This window comes from Pristiophorus japonicus, unplaced genomic scaffold (genome assembly GCF_044704955.1).
Source record: "Pristiophorus japonicus isolate sPriJap1 unplaced genomic scaffold, sPriJap1.hap1 HAP1_SCAFFOLD_170, whole genome shotgun sequence".
Classification (NCBI taxonomy): domain Eukaryota; kingdom Metazoa; phylum Chordata; class Chondrichthyes; family Pristiophoridae; genus Pristiophorus; species Pristiophorus japonicus.
In genome coordinates, this window is record NW_027251383.1 from 1,058,566 (window position 1) to 1,074,641 (window position 16,076).

The following is a 16,076-nucleotide window of genomic DNA, read 5'->3' on the forward strand; positions in this document are numbered from 1 at the left end:
CAAAAATGCTTTCCCTGACCGGGAATCGAACCCAAGTCACGGCAGCAAAAGCACCGAATCCTAACCACTAGACGACCAGGGAACACTGTTTGCACTCTCCGCGATAGCTTTAAATATAGTCAGCTTACAATCACAGCTGAGAATTGTGCGGTGACACGGCGTGTAACTGGATTTGCTGGGAGCAGCGTGGAGGCTCCGACCTGCGTGAGAACACCAGCGGCAGGTCGGGGCCATAAAAGGAGTGTGAGCGGCGGCCTGGAGCAGCGTGGTGGTGTCCCACGGCAAGGTACAGCGCGAGCTGGTGCAGGAGGGCGACGGCAGCGAAGAGTGATGTCATCAAAGTCCAGGTCGGTGATTGGAGCGTGGGCAGGTACAGCAGGAGCAGCGAGAGACTGTGGAGGGATGTGATCGGGGCCCAGGGGCGGTGTGAGTTCAGGGCCAGGGGTCCAGGGACAGCACGGACCAGCCCACACTGCGATATGTGTGTACACCAGATCCGTGCAGCAGAGCTGGTCTCCAGTCGTCTTTGATCACACTTGCCACTGGACCAAGACCTCGCTCTGTCAAGCCCGTGTGATGGCTGGGGTGCAACGGCCACCACACGTTAAAAAAATCCACGCACAGTTATCTTCCATCCTTCAACATGCAGTTCGGGACCTGGAATATTAGGTCGATCATTGAAACACCTGTGAACTCATCCTTTTTTGGCGTGGAAGCAAGTCATCCTCGCTTCGAGGGACTGCCTATGATGATGATGAACTGGATTTGCTGCAATCCGCGGGCAGCAGGTGATGAAAGTGGGCGTGAGAGGGTGAGTGACAGGTGGGCACTGCTTCTGATGGTGTCTGACCCACGGTGGGAGTGGCCGGGGATTTTAAAGCCCTTTCATTGCACCAATGCAGGGTAAATGAAACTGTGTTTCAGGAACCTTCATGTATATAAACATGGGCACTCTGCACTGTAGACCTCGTGGTGCAACGGTCGTGTGTCTGACTCCAGATCAGAAGGCTGCGTGTTTATATCACGTCGGGGTCACTGTACTTTTCCATATTGTTCTTCCGGAATTGAGATTTTCTTTGCTGTATCACAATTTACTTTCCCACCCATCTTTTTATCATCAGCAAACTTGGCTCCATTACACTCGGTCCCTGTATCCCTGGGATAGGGGAGGGAAGACACACCGGAGAAGTGTGAGCTTGTGGACCGGAGAAGTTCAGCTGCTGGAGCTGTGCATTTTATCGGGGAGGGACGGGGGAGAGCCCGCCGAGCGACCGGAGAAGCTGAGAAGCTGCTGTGCTTTTCATCGGGTTTGACACTGTTTAAAAATGGCAGAGTGCCAAGTTTTCTTTCCCTACTGCGCATGCGCGAAGGTGTCGGCAGTGTTTTCGGCGCAGGCATTTGGCTCCGCCCCCCACTTCACCATCGACACCACGCCAGGACTCCGGGGACTGTACACAGCGGCCAGGATGGGGCGAGTTTTTCCCCGAGCCGTTTCCAGCGCGCAAAGTCAATGCGCTTGAGATCAGTGCGCCGACAAAACTGCTTGGGGAAAATCTAGCCCTTGAAGAGTAAGGAGTACACTGAAGGAAATACAAATATGTTTGCCGAGCAACTGTCAATTTTTAATAACTTTTTATACAACCATCGAATCAGCAAAAAAACAGGGCACTCGGCCCATAGTAGCTAATATATAGCCCACAGTACAAGAGTAAGGAAGTTTTGCTACAATTGTACAGGGCCCTGGTGAGACCACACCTGGAGTACTGCGCACAATTTTGGTCTCCTTATTTAAGGAAGGAAATATTTGCCTGGGCGGTGGTACAACAGAGATTCACCAGATTGATTCCTGGGATGAGAGGACTGTCTTAAGTTGAGAGATTGTGTAGAATGGGACGATACTCTCCGGTAGTTTAGAAGAATGAGAGGTGATCTCATTGAAGCACACAATATTCTGAAGGGGATTGACAGGGCAGATGCTGAGAGGTTGTTTTCCCTGGGCATGAGTGTCGAGAACCAGGGGGCACAGTCTCAGGTTAAGGGGTCGGCCATTTAAGACAGAGATGAGGAGGAATTTCTTCACTCAGAGGGTTATGAATCTGTGGAATTCTCTGCCCATCAGGCCTGTGGATGCTGAGTCTCTGAATATATTCAAGGCTGCGTTAGGTCAATTTTTGGAGTCTCGGGGAATCAAGGGATCGGGAGATCGAGCTGGAAAGTGGAGTTGAGATCAACGATCAGTCATGATCTTATTGAATGGTGGAGCAGGCTTGAGGGGACATATGGCCTACTACTGCTCCGATTTCTTATGTTGTTACCTGTGCTGGCTCTGTGAAAGAAATTTCCAATTAGTCCCATTCCTAGCACCCTGCAAATGTTTCTTTTTCAACTATATTTCCCTTTGGAAAGTTAATATTAAATCTGCTTCCAAAACCCTGTCAGGCAGCAAAATATTCACATTAATTTTATACGGTCCCATTTTAAACAGGCTTTGCATGTCATGAATTATTATCCCTTCCCATTTTACACACCGCATTTTAGGACATTGCTTTCAAATGTTTGGTGCCTGTGACACCAGCCATTGTTAGATTTAGACACACACCATCCTTCATCGTCACTGGGATAAAAGCCTAGAACTCCCTCCCTACCAGCTCTGTGGGAGCATCTTCACCACACGGACTGCAGCGGTTCAAGATGATTCCTCACCACTATTGTGTTCCTCACACAGATGAGGCTGCACACAGTGAGATTAAAGTAACAGTGAGCTCAGTCTTTAATAAGACATTCCAGTGTGAGGAACAGGCCTCAGGGGCCGGCTTAGAAATAGTGCTCCCAAGGGATGTTGGGATCGCTTGGGACTTCAGGGGATGAGCTCCCTGGTGGTGGAACATGGGAGTGCATGCTTTACAGATGCACAATATCACTCCCCCCCGCAAAGTCAAATGAAAACTATTTACAAGGTGACGCGGTCGGGAATGTTGGCTGTGCCCTCGTTGGGCTGGCGTGTTGTTGGCACTGCAGGGCTGCTAGGTGAGCCTGGCCTTGCTGGGCTGTTGGGCGTGATGGGTTCGATTTCCTGGTCCGGCGTGGTGTCGTTGATCCTTTGGGTGTCTGTTGTGGGCTCGAAAAAACTGGTGTCTGCTGTGGGTTGTTCAGGGCAGTCTGTGAACCGCAGCCTCGTTTGGTCAAGGTGCTTTCTGCAAATTTGTCCATTGTCGAGTTTGATGACAAACACCCTATTTCCTTCTTTCGCTATCACCGTGCCTGCGATCCACTTGGGACCATGTCCATAGTTTAGAAAATACACAGGGTCATTCAGATCAATTTCCCGTGACACAGTGGCGCGACCATCGTTTACATTTTGTTGCTGCCACCTGCTCTCTACCTGATCATGCAGGTTGGGGTGAACCAGCGAGAGTCTGGTTTTAAGTGTCCTTTTCATGAATAACTCAGCCGGGGGCACCCCTGTTGTACGTCTCTTAACTTCTCCTCCAACTCTTTTACTTGAAGGGTGAGGCGAGTGTTTTCCTCCCACAGTATCTTTTCATTATTCTTAGCCTCGGTAACCTGACACTGAAAATAGTTCTGGCTGTTTTTGAACCTTTCCATTCGTTGTGTCTTTCCATGTTTTAGTTTACGGAGTTCCCCCCAACATCTTTCTTCTGCTATAGCCCTGTCATGTGATGTTTCTGCACATTCACATCGTTCTGCCTGCAGTGACTCGATGTTCTTATCTAGGAGTTGGACCTGTCGCTGTAGGCAGGCCAACCAAATTGTCTTTTCTACTGATTCCTTATGGTCCTTGCTGGGTGTCCAGGGCCGCAGCGTATCCTGGATGCTCAGCGCGCAACAGACCAAGCACCCATTAAATAAGAACATAAGAATTAGGAACAGGAGTAGGCCATCTAGCCCCTCGAGCCTGCTCTGCCATTCAACAAGATCATGGCTGATCTGGCCGTGGACTCAGCTCCACTTATCCGCCCGCTCCCCATAACCCTTAAATCCCTTATTGGTTAAAAATCTATCTATCTGTGACTTGAATACATTCAATGAGCTAGCCTCAACTGCTACCTTGCGCAGAGAATTCCATAGATTCACAAGCCTCTGGGAGAAGAAATTCCTTCTCAACTCGCTTTTAAATTGGCTCCCCCATCTTTTGAGGCTGTGCCCCCTAGTTCTAGTCTCCCCGACCAGTGGAAACAATCTCTCTGCCTCTATCTTGTCTATCCCTTTCATGATTTTAAATGTTTCTATAAGATCATCTCTCATCCTTCTGAACTCCAACGAGAAAAGACCCAGTCTACTCAATCTATCATCATAAGGTAACCCCCTCATCTCTGGAATCAGCATAGTGAATCGTCTCTGTACCCTCTCCAAAGCTAGTATATCCTTCCTGTAGTAAGGTGACCAAAACTGCATGCAGTACTCCAGGTGCGGCCTCACCAATACCCTATACAGTTGCAGCAGGACCTCCCTGCTTTTGTACTTCATCCCTCCCGCAATGAAGGCCAACATTCCGTTCGCCTTCCTGATTACCTGCTGCACCTGCAAACTAACTTTTTGGGATTCATGCAGAAGGGCCCCCAGGTCCCCCTGCACCGCAGCATGTTGTAATTTCTCCCCATTCAAATAATATTCCCTTTTACTGTTTTGTTCCCCAAGGTGGATGACCTCACATTTTCCGACATTGTATTCCATCTGCCAAACCTAAGCCCATTCGCTTAATCTTTCTAAATCTCTTTGCAGCCTCTCTGTGTCCTCTACACAACCCGCTTTCTTCCCAGTAATCTTTGTGTCATCTGCAAATTTTGTTCCACTACACTCTGTCCCCTCCTCCAGGTCATCTATGTATATTGTGCACAGTTGTGGTCCCAGCACCGATCCCTGTGGCACATCACTAGCCACCGATTTCCAACCCAAAAAGGACCCATTTATCCCGACTCTCTCCTTTCTGTTAGCCAGCCAATTCTCTATCCATGCTAATACATTTCCTCTGACTCCACGTACCTTTATCTTCTGCAGTAACCTTTGTGTGGCACCTTATCGAATGCCTTTTGGAAATCTAAATACACCACATCCATCGGTACACCTCTAACCACCATGCTCATTATATCCTCAAAGAATTCCAGTAAATTAGTTAAACATGATTTCCCCTTCATGAATCCATGCTGCGTCTGCTTGATTGCACTCTTCCTATCTAGATGTCCCGCTATTTCTTCCTTAATGATAGTTTCAAGCATTGATGAGTGACATTCACTTTCTTATACACATCGGAGAAAATCCTTTCTGTCATATTGGTTCTTTCCTCCAAAACAGCAATCTCTGCATCACATCCTTTACAGCAAAGTCCTGCCGTGGTCGCCATTCTCTTGGGGGTGGTGTGTGGGATCAAGTTCACCTCTGACGTTCTGAGCGCATTGAATCGCTCGCACTTCCTGGGTTCTAGACTTTAGATTTATTTGGCGATGTGACAAAGAACAAGAGACAACTAGTTTTGGTGCAAAGAACCTCAATTTTAACAAGGTTAAGAATGTACAATGTCAAGCTTGTAATTACTAGAATAAAAAAACACTTTACCAAACATTCATGGGGTTACAGAATAATAATACACCTCCCACATCCCAATGCCTAACTCTGACTAGGTCAAACTCTCGGGCAAACAGGGATTATGCTCACCAATCCTCTTATTGTCAGTTGGCGGTGGTTCGCAATATTGGGGTTCACTGGACGCTGTAAGTTCTGCTTGCCATACCCTGAATGTTGTGAAAGACTTCTTGCTGCGTAGTCTTCAGTTGGGTGGTGTCCGCTGATGCGGCAGGGCGCATTTTGGATTTATGGGTGAGTACCCACTTTCTTCTGTCAGCAATTGGTTTTAAAGTTCTTTTGGGTAATGTTTCACCTGTTGTTACCGAGGAACAGATTGTAGAGGGGAAACTTTCGAAGCTTCGGTTTCTTCTTGAGGACTGTTTATCTTAGAATTTGTCGGTCGCGATGTTATCGATGTTACCACGTTGGCTGTGGTCAGTTGCTGCCGCGATTATGATGTCGGAAGTTACTGGGAACTGATTTCTCTGCTGTGATGATGTTCTTCCTTCTCCTTCGGTAGCAGGGCAGTGTGGTCCAGGAGTGTCGTCGAGGCTGAAGATGTCGGAGCTCAGAAGACCTGCATCGGAGGCTGTGTAGCAATCTCTCTGGAAGGCTTATTACAAACTGCTGCAGTGGTCTCTCTTCTTTTTCCCTCGTTCCCCTTCTCCTTCTTTCGTTAAAAAACAGGGCCCCAGTTATAATTTGGGAGCCATTCTAATCTGCGTGCCAAATGAGCCCCGATTCTTTGATTTTAATTTTGGTTGGGCTTGATATCTCTTTGTTATATTTTGGTGGGCCCATTAATGGTAACCTGTCTCAGATGTGTCGATCTTTTGAATTTGTTTCTTGATCGGGAAAATTAGATTTTTGGTATTTGCAATGTCAGCCTCGGCCTGGATTTTCCATGCGGGATGGATGGGCCATTGTCATTATGTTTCCGCTGGATGGGTTTCCTGCTCTGAGTGATGGCTGGCTATCTCTGGGTTGATTGTTGCTATGTTAATGTCTCCCGGGGAGATGGGTTTTCGAGTTTACACAATTCCCCAGACAATTTGTTCAGCTTCAATATCCCAGACAGCTCCAATACCCAAACTGGTTTCTTTGAACGATCCTTTAGTTCTCAGCCCTTTCCACACGGACCCAATCTGCCTTGTAAAATCCCAAATTCGATTAAAACTCGTAGTTTCTTCCAGTTAGATCCCAAACTTTCTGGTTGATAGTTCCAAATTAAATTTCCTTTCCAATGAGTCCAAACACAGGGGAGGTTGTCCCACGAATTTTTGCCATCCTACTCCTGCACCTATTTTCTATGTTTCTATGTTTCGATGTTTCTATGTTTCAAAAACTTTGGCATGATTGGTTCCATGGTGTAATGGTGAGCATTCTGGACTCAGTAAACCAGTGATCTGAGTTCAAATTGTGGTGGAACCTCAATTCTTGCTGTCCCAGCTGCTGCAAATTTGGGACAAACAAGTGAAAGACACCTGGTGCTGGTGGGCAGTTTTGTTGCCTTTGTCAGTGTTGCTTTGTCTAGTTGTGAAATCATGTGCTCAACCATCAGTTACTTGTTACAAATCAGCGGAGGAGAAACCAGTTTTTTATCTAATGCTGCCTTTAGCTGCACAATGTGTGCTGAGATTATCTGTGCAATATGCATTCAGCAGGATGAATAAAAGCAACGCTTTTGAAATGCAGGCACTGCATGTTTTGTACTCGAAAAAATTAACATTTTCTTTTCATGCCAAGCATTTTACATTAATGCATTGCAATGCCAATGCACTTTTTACCTGGCAAGACTGAAGTACAAGCTGTGATGAACAGTATGAAACAGAAACAGCTACTTGAGAACCCATAGCCTCGACGGTATCTGTGTGAATTGCTCTGCATCGATAATTAGCAGAACGTAAAGAGGGAAAACTGATGCGATGGAAGAGAAAAGGCCGAGCCAAATTGTAATGTTGCAGATGGTTTTGTTGTTTTTGAGAAATGTTTCAAAGATTTTGTCATGGTTGTTGCCATGGTGTAATGGTGAACACTCTGGACTCTAAATTTAATGATCTGAGTTCAAATCTCAGTTGAACCTGAATGCTTTTTGTCCCAGCTGCTGAAAATTTGGGACTAACAAGTAAAAGACACCTGGTGCTGGTGGGCAGTTTTGTTGCCTTTGTCATTGATGCTTGATCTGCAAGTCTAGTTGTCAAATCGTGTGTTCAACAATCAGTTATCTGCTACAAATCAGCGGAGGACAAATCGGTTTGTCGTCAAATGCTGCCTTTGTCTGCACAATGTGTGCTGAGATTATGTGTGCAATATGCATTCCGCAGGATCAATAAAAGCAATGCTGTTTGAAATGCAGGCACTGCATAGAATCAAAGAAACACAGAAAATACTTGCAGGGGTAGGCCATTCGACCCTTCGAGCCTGCACCATCACTCAATAAGATCATGGCTGATCATTCACCTCAGTACCCATTTCCTGCTTTGTCTCCATACCCCTTGATCCCTTCAGCCGGAAGGGCCACATCTAACTCCCGCTTGAATATATCCAACGAACCTTCATCAAAAACTCTCTGCAGTAGTGAATTGCACAGGTTAACAACTCTCTGAGTGAAGAATGTTCTCCTCATCTTGGTCCTAAATGGCTTAAACTGTGTTCCATGGTTCTGGACTTCCCCAACATTGGGAACATTCTTCCTGCATCTAACCTGTCCAGTCCCATCAGAATTTTATATGTTTCTATGAGATCCCATCTCATCTTTCTAAACGCCAGTGAATAAAGGCACAGTCGATCCAGTCTCTCCTCATATGTCGGTCCTGCCATCCTGGGAATCAGTCTAGTGAACCTTCGCACTCGACAAAACGTTTTCTTTTCATGCCAAGCATTTTACATTAATGCATTGCAATGCCAAAGCATTTTTTACCTGGCAAGACTGAAGTACAAGCTGTGATGAACAGTGTGAAACAGAAACAACTACTTGAGAAACCATAGCCTCGACGGCATCTATGTGAATTGCTCTGCGCCGATAATTAGCAGAGCGTAAAGAAGGGAAACTGATGCGAGACATGAGAAAAGGCCGAGCCAAAGTGTAATGGTGGCAATGATTTTGTTGTTTTTGAGAATTTTTTCAAATATTTTTGTGTGTTTGGTTCCATGGTGTAATGGTGAGCACTCTGGACTTTGATTCCAGCAATCTGAGTTCAAATCTCAGTGGAACTTCAATTCTTGGTTGTCCCAGCTGCTGAAGATTTGGGACAAACAAGTAAAAGATACCTGGTGCTGGTGGGCAATTTTATTGCCTTTATCATTGATGCTTGATCGACAAGTCTCGTTGTCAAATCGTGTTCTCTGTGGGAGCACAGTCCCGCATTGCTGAACTCTTTGCTTCAGCATGCAGTCTGAAGTTTGGATTAAAAAACAGGAAGATTGAAGTTTGGATGGAAAAGAGACTGTTAGACAATGTGGTGCCTTCAGCCAGTGAGATGAGTAACTGGTCATTGTCTGGATGTTATATATTTGAGTACCTTGTTACGGTGGGAATAATGGAAATTCAGGACTAAACGATTTGACGATGTCTGTATGTTCTGTATTTGAGTTTAAACTTGTTACTATATAATGAGATCTGTAGGTTAAACAAGCAATATTAAGTCTGTCTGTTAAACGATTCAGAAAGCAATTCGTCTGGATTGTCTAAATGCAAAGAATAAGAGTTCAAAGGCTTTTTCAGTATAAATATGAGACATTTATGGACTGCAGAGACACAGACACCAGAGACACTGGACATTTGGAAGGTGTGTGTCTCAAGCAGCCACGGAAATCGAAGCAAGCTGCCTTTGTGAAGTGTTCTCAGTAACTTTCATACTTGGTTTGTTTAGTATGAATGTTTAACTAAAAGACCCGATCCTGCCTTTACTACAACGGAGTGTGTGCGGGAAATTCGACGTTAAAAGCAACGAAGCGAAAAGAGCAAGACAGCTGTTTACAACATTTTGGTGACCCCGACGTGATTTTCAAAAGTTCGTTCGCTTATTCGAAGACCCCGACGTGAAGCAGAAAGTTGGCTGAGTTGTTGGAAGAAGTGTTTCCCACACATCAGTTCGAGGGGTGAGCATTCTCTTAGTTGTCGTGATTAAAGGGATCTTCAGTTAGTAATGGGAGGCTCAGGGGATATTACAGTTGAAGTCGCGTTTAATCACGGCAATATCCACATTCAGGAGCTGAAAAGGAATTAAAACCGAATACCGGCTTCGGGACAATCAGAATACTTCGTCACAGACAAGGCACTGGAAGGCTGGAAGGTAGATCATACCGGTTGTGGGAGAGCTGGTTGGTGGTGACATGGAAGTGTCTGCAGTGTGTGGGACCAGACTGCTTCCACGCATCCACAATGAATGTCCCACCCTTTACTTGGGAAAAGTACAACTGAGAGTGGACAAGTTCCATCCCGGTCAGAGCAATCTGAAGCTTTAACTGACTGACACCCTGGTTTGGGATGTCTTGCACGATGTAATTGCGTCAGTCTCTGTGGCGCAATGGGTTAGCGTGTTCGGCTGTTAACCGAAAGGTTGGTGGTTCGAGCCCACCCAGAGACGAAGCATTTAACTGTTTTTCCCCGAGGATTCGGTGCTGCACGATTCCAGGTTGTCATTGTGTGTTTTGGCTGCGCGAATATATTCCACAAACATTGCCAGCTGTGCTGTTATCTAGTGAGTTCCCACTCCAATACTTTTATGAGCATTCAGTTTGAGTGTATACAGAACTGAACAGAGATATCAGAAAATTTAACAAGGTTGTGGGACATTGCTTTTTGTTAATATTGAACCACTATTATGAATAAATCCATTTCTTCAAATATTTAATTGAACATGTTTTCAAAATGTTTCCGCGCAGTTTTGAACCAGGGACATTTCGCGTGTGAGGTGAATCTAATAACCACTACATTACGGAAACACTACAGCAATGTTCGGAACATAACCAGAGCTTTAACCTGCACAGCTGGCCTATACTTCAGGACCTGGTTTTATGAGAATAGAGTGATGGTGCTATATTTTGGAAGGCTGTGAGTGTGGCAGGAATTGATCTAGTGTTTCCCAGACTTTACACATAGGAACAGGAGGTGGCCATTTAGCAGCGAGTGGTTAAGATCTGGAATGCACGGCTTGAAAGGGTGGTGGAGGCAGACTCAATCTTATCTTTCAAACGGGAGCTGGATCAGTGTCTGAAGGAAAAACAATTGCAGGGCTACAGGGAAAGGGCGGGGGAGTGGGACTCGCTGAGATTCGGCACGGGCTCGACGGGCCGAATGGCCTTCCGTGCTGTAACCATTCCATGATTCTATAAGTTCGTAGCACATTTCATAGTGTGGGTGGAAGCAGAACATTTCAAAGGGACATGGATTGAGTCGGCAAAACTAGAGGCATCTGATTCAGGAGATTCGGGGGGCGCGGAAATTCGGAAGTATAATGACTTTGAAAGGAACATTTTTGTTTTGTGCAGTTACGGTCAGAGAAATGTTTGTGAAAGGAATTTTTTGAACAGAGGAATGCAGCATTTAATCTTCTGCCTTAACACTTCTTCCTGGGTGTCGGGGTCACATTTCTTTTCGAGGTTATTCTTCTCAAAAAGGAGTTAGATGTAGTCCTTCAGACTAGGGGGATCAAGGGCTATGGCGAGAAAGCAGGAATGGGGTATTGAAGTTGCATGTTCAGCCATGAACTCATTGAATGGCGGTGCAGGCTCAAACGGCCGAATGGCCGAACCGTGCACCTATTTTCTATGTTTTATATGTTTCTTGAATTTATATTTCCTTTGTTGTTTCACAATAACCAGACCTTTGCTCTAAAGTCTTTCTCACTATTTCCCCAGTCTCCTGTTGATGTTACCAGCAATGAACATTTTGAACCAGACACCGAAAACACACTGTGCAAAATGGGACATGCTTTAACAGTTAACGTGGGGCTCGAACCCCCAAATTCGAGATTAAGATTCTCATGCTCGACCGATTGATCTCGTGGGGCTTCTACCAAATAGACGTTTTTGTCGTTGATTGCAGCCAGGCGCCTGTTGGCTCCGCCCCAGATGTTTAAACTTGCTGTCAAGGAACTGCCAGGATCTTCTTGAATGGTGGACCAGGTTCGAGGGGCCGAATGGCCTAATCCGGCCCCTAATCCTTACATGTTTATTACCTTATGACCTTTCACAGGAGAACAAACTCGCCCCTGAGCATACATGAGGAGATATCTCCAGAAAATATTCCCACCCGGTGAGCTTTTGCGTGTGAGGCGAACGTGTTAACCGTTACACTGCGGAAACATCTCCACTTTCAGCACTTGGTCAGACGGAAATGTTAAGCGACCAGGTGAACTGCTGAATCCCACTTTGAAGGAGTTGATCGTGGTGTCAAACAATTAGTTTCACTTAATGATTAAAAATAAGAAATGTCAGATTTAAACACAGACCTCGAGAGAAGACTGCAACCTGAACACAGCACCTGAGACCGCTCGGCCATCCTGATTATTTAATGCTGTATGTGGCCATCTGCAGGTTGATTTTGAACTTTTGTATCCTGTCACATGAAATAAATGAGGGCAGCAGGCGTATCTCTGCCTGACACCGGGGAAACAGTGAGACAGACCTTGGAGCAAGGGTCTGGTTATTGCCAAACAGCAAAGAATATATTAATTGTGGAAGAACAATATCTAAAAGTACAGTAACCCTGATGTGATTTAAACACGCTACCTTCGGAACTGAAATCAGTCACGCTACCATTGCGCCACGAGGTCTACGTCATAAGACTCAGATGTTCGTCGATATGAAGGTGTCACAATACAAATGAGCTTTAAAATCTCCGCCCATTCCCACCTGCTGTCAGAAGCAGCGCTCACCTCCCAGTCACTGTATGTTTTTTTCTTAAACTTTTGTGTTGCTTTCATGGGAAAGCATCATTAATTAACCCATCACCTTCTTTTGCACAATGAAAGAAATGCTAACTGAGGGACAGTCGATACTTCAATCATTTGTCCTGTGCTTTGGGGAGCGGGCAGGGAAGTGGACCTGAGTCCATGATCGGATCGGCCATGATCGCATTAAATGTCGGAGCAGGCTCGAGAGGCGTATGGCCGACTCCTGCTCCTATTTCTTATGTTCTTATGTTATTCTGCATGTTGACCCATTTTACACACTGTATTCTAGGATCTGGTTCAAAATCTTCATTGCCGATGACATCAGGAATCTGGGGCAACTTTTTTCAAATTTAACAGCACCGGTTATTCCGACCATGCACAGAAAATAAAATCAGTAGTGAAGTGCGCATTTTCATATTCAACGCAGTAGGATTTCAAATAAAGTTTAAGAATTTTCAGTGAAAAGTTTTGGAAGTGTTATTGTATTTGTGTCTTTAATTAAACTTTGTGGCGTCTGACTCCCGTTCGTGCCTCTGCTGAATAAGAAAGGAGGGTTTGACGTTGACCAGACTGCACTGCCCCTGATATTTGTGAGCTCATCCTTTATATTCAGTGGTTTCTCGCCCTTTGATGGGCTGCAGTGTCGCGGATATCACGTTGGCCTCACACGCGAAAGGTCCCCGGTGGATCCGTTTTCTCTCACTGAAAGTTATCTATTTATTGAAGTGAAATAAAGAGCACTTAAGGAATAAGGGATCACTTTTGCCAGGAGAATAAATAGCAAATAAAAACAGCAAATGCTGGAAATCTCAGCAGGTCAGGCAGCATTTGCCAGGAGACGAAACTCGCCTCTGATTGTTCCTCGAAACAAGTTTAAACATAATGCTCCTTCCCGGGATCGAACCTCATACCTTTCATGTGTAATGCAAACGTGATAAGCACACGTGATAACCACTACGCTACAGAAACCTCTGGCACAGCTGGCACAACAGAGGGGAGCTGACCAGTGATCTCCCTCTGTGCTGATCGGGAATGTGTTGGCTCACCTCAAACAACTTCTGTCCCACACTGAAAGTTCTCAATCCTTCTCCTCCACTGCCCTTTACAGAAATGTCACGGATCACCCAGCCACCGTGTTCACTTCCACATCCTCACAGTGGGGCCACAGAGGTTCCTACCGTCTCCCCGCCATCAGCGAACTCGCCCTGTTTACTAAATTAAACCCGGAACACGTGCTCTGCAAAGGGCAGGAGAAGCCAGATAGTCTGTCAGTTCGGTCTATCACAGAAAGTATTGGTATTCATGGTGATGACAGCAATTATTAATCGTCTCACAGACCTCAATTATTTTTATGCGATGAATTTATCGACAATTGAAACCAGGTTAGTGCACCGGATCTTAAACCCTCGACCACCAGGGAACAGTTATGATACAAGTAGATATATTTATATATATTCTTATTTGAACCTGAATATCAATGGCTAGCTACCTAGACCTCATGGTGCAATGGAAGTGCATCTAACTTTGAGTGAGAGAAATTGTTCCACAGTGACATCCATTTCATCTTTTGTTCCCTTTCAAACGCTAGAGACTGAGACAGGGGGAATAAATAGAGAAATAAAAGCACAGGGATATAGAAAGAGGAAGAGAGAAGGGGAAAGATACTGTCCCCACCCAGAACTCATGCAGAAACCCCTCTGCTGCGCTCGGGGCGGCCACCCAAAGCCTGGATGCACTAACGGGAGAACACCAGCGGCAGGTCGGGGCCATAAAAGGAACGGCGAGCGGCCCTGGGAGCAGCTTGGAGGTCCCGGGAGACTAGTCCCGGGAGCAGTGCGAGCTGGTGCAGGAGGGCGGCTGCAGCGAAGAGTGACGTCATCAAGGTTCAGGTCGGTGATTGGAGCGTGGGCAAGTATATCAGGAGCTGCGAGATCGGGGCGAAGGAGCGGCGAGAGACTGTAGAGGGATGTGATCAGGGCCCAGAGGAGGCATGAGTTCGGGGCCAGGAGCCCGGGGTCAGCACGGGCCAGCCCACACTGCGATATATGTGTGTGCACTGGGTCCGTGCAGCAGAACTGGTCTCCAGTCAACCTGCTCAACCCTTGCCACTGGACCAAGTCCTCGCTCTGTCAAGCCCGTTTGATGGCTGGGGTGCAACGGCCATCACAATTTTTAAAAATCCACGCACAGGCATCTTCCACCCTTTGGGATGTAGTTCGGGTCCTTCATTGAAACACCTGTGAACTCATCCTTTTTCGGCGTGGAAGCAAGTCATCCTCGTTTCGAGGGACCGCCTATGATGATGATGATGATGATGGATACATTAACGTCCCGACAGCTCATTGACTGCAGGAGTGGGACTGTGCGGCACTTCAGAAAACACGTCGAAAAGGCAAAGTCACTGATTCCGTCTCATGTGCTCCTCCGAACAAGAATAACAACACACACTAAAAATGCTTCAATAATGGTTACACTTTATCTCCGTGCAGCCTCTACAGTCTAAAGACACCACAACGGTAGTGCGAATACATTCTTCCCATCAAAGTTCTATTTGTGCTACTTTATTGTGGCAACTCTTGATTGCAGTCACCAAGATATCCCTTGAGATATCGGATAAAACTCATGCTTTTCCTTTGGCAATGCTTTTAATAATCTGAGAAGATTTGACTGGAGGTTTATTAACAGATAGCACTTCGTAAGGCCTTTATCTCCATATTTACTAAGCAATTGGCTCGTTGGTCTAGTTGTATGATTCTCACTTTGGGGTTTGCGAGAGATCCCGGGCGAGCCCTTTTTTTGCCGTGAATTTTGAATTTGCATCGAACTTTTGCAAAGAAGGACTTGCATTTCTGCAGCGTCTGTCAGGAGCTCATAACGCCCCAAAGCGCTTTACAGCCGTTGAGTTACCTTTCAAATGTTGTCACGTGAGTAAAAATGTGCCCAAATCACCCCACACGCACCTCAACTCTTTGTGAAGGAGTTCATAGAATCATAGAAGTTTGCAGCACGGAAGGAGGCCAATTCGACCCATCGTGTCCGCATCGGCCAACAAGACGCTCTCCAGCCGAATCCCACTTTCCAGCTCTAGGCCCATAACCCTGCAGGTTACAGCACTTCAGGTCACATCCAAGCACTGTTAAATGTGGTGAGTGTTTCTGCCTCTACCACTCTTTCAGGCAGTGAGTTCCAGACCCCCACAACCCTCTGCGTGCAGAAATAAATAGGTGCAGGCGAAGGCCATTCGGCCCTTCGAGCCGCACCACCACGGAGAATGAAACAGTTAATTCAGAGACCATGGTCCAGAACTTAAAGAAGGGTAACTTTGAAGGTGTGAGGCATGAATTGGCTAGGATAGATTGGCAAATGATACTTAAGGGTTTGACAGTGGATGGGCAATGGCAGACATTTACAGACCGCATGGATGAACTGCAACAATTGTACATCCCTGTCTGGTGTAAAAATAAAAAAGGGAAGGTTGCTCAACCGTGGCTATCAACGGAAATCAGGGATAGTATTAAAGCCAAGGAAGTGGCATACAAATTGGCCAGAAATAGCAGCGAACCCGGGGACTGGGAGACATTTGGAACTTAGCAA

General features: G+C 46.1%; 2 non-coding genes across 2 annotated transcripts; both read left to right on the plus strand.

Annotated features, from left to right (window-relative positions):
* Positions 1–8,727: 8,727 nt before the first annotated feature.
* Positions 8,728–8,799, plus strand: trnaq-uug (transfer RNA glutamine (anticodon UUG)). The gene has a single exon. It is a non-coding gene; the product is annotated as a tRNA-Gln (tRNA).
* A 1,299-nt stretch (positions 8,800–10,098) lies between these two features.
* Positions 10,099–10,172, plus strand: trnan-guu (transfer RNA asparagine (anticodon GUU)). Its single transcript has one exon. It is a non-coding gene; the product is annotated as a tRNA-Asn (tRNA).
* The last annotated feature ends 5,904 nt before the right edge of the window (positions 10,173–16,076 follow it).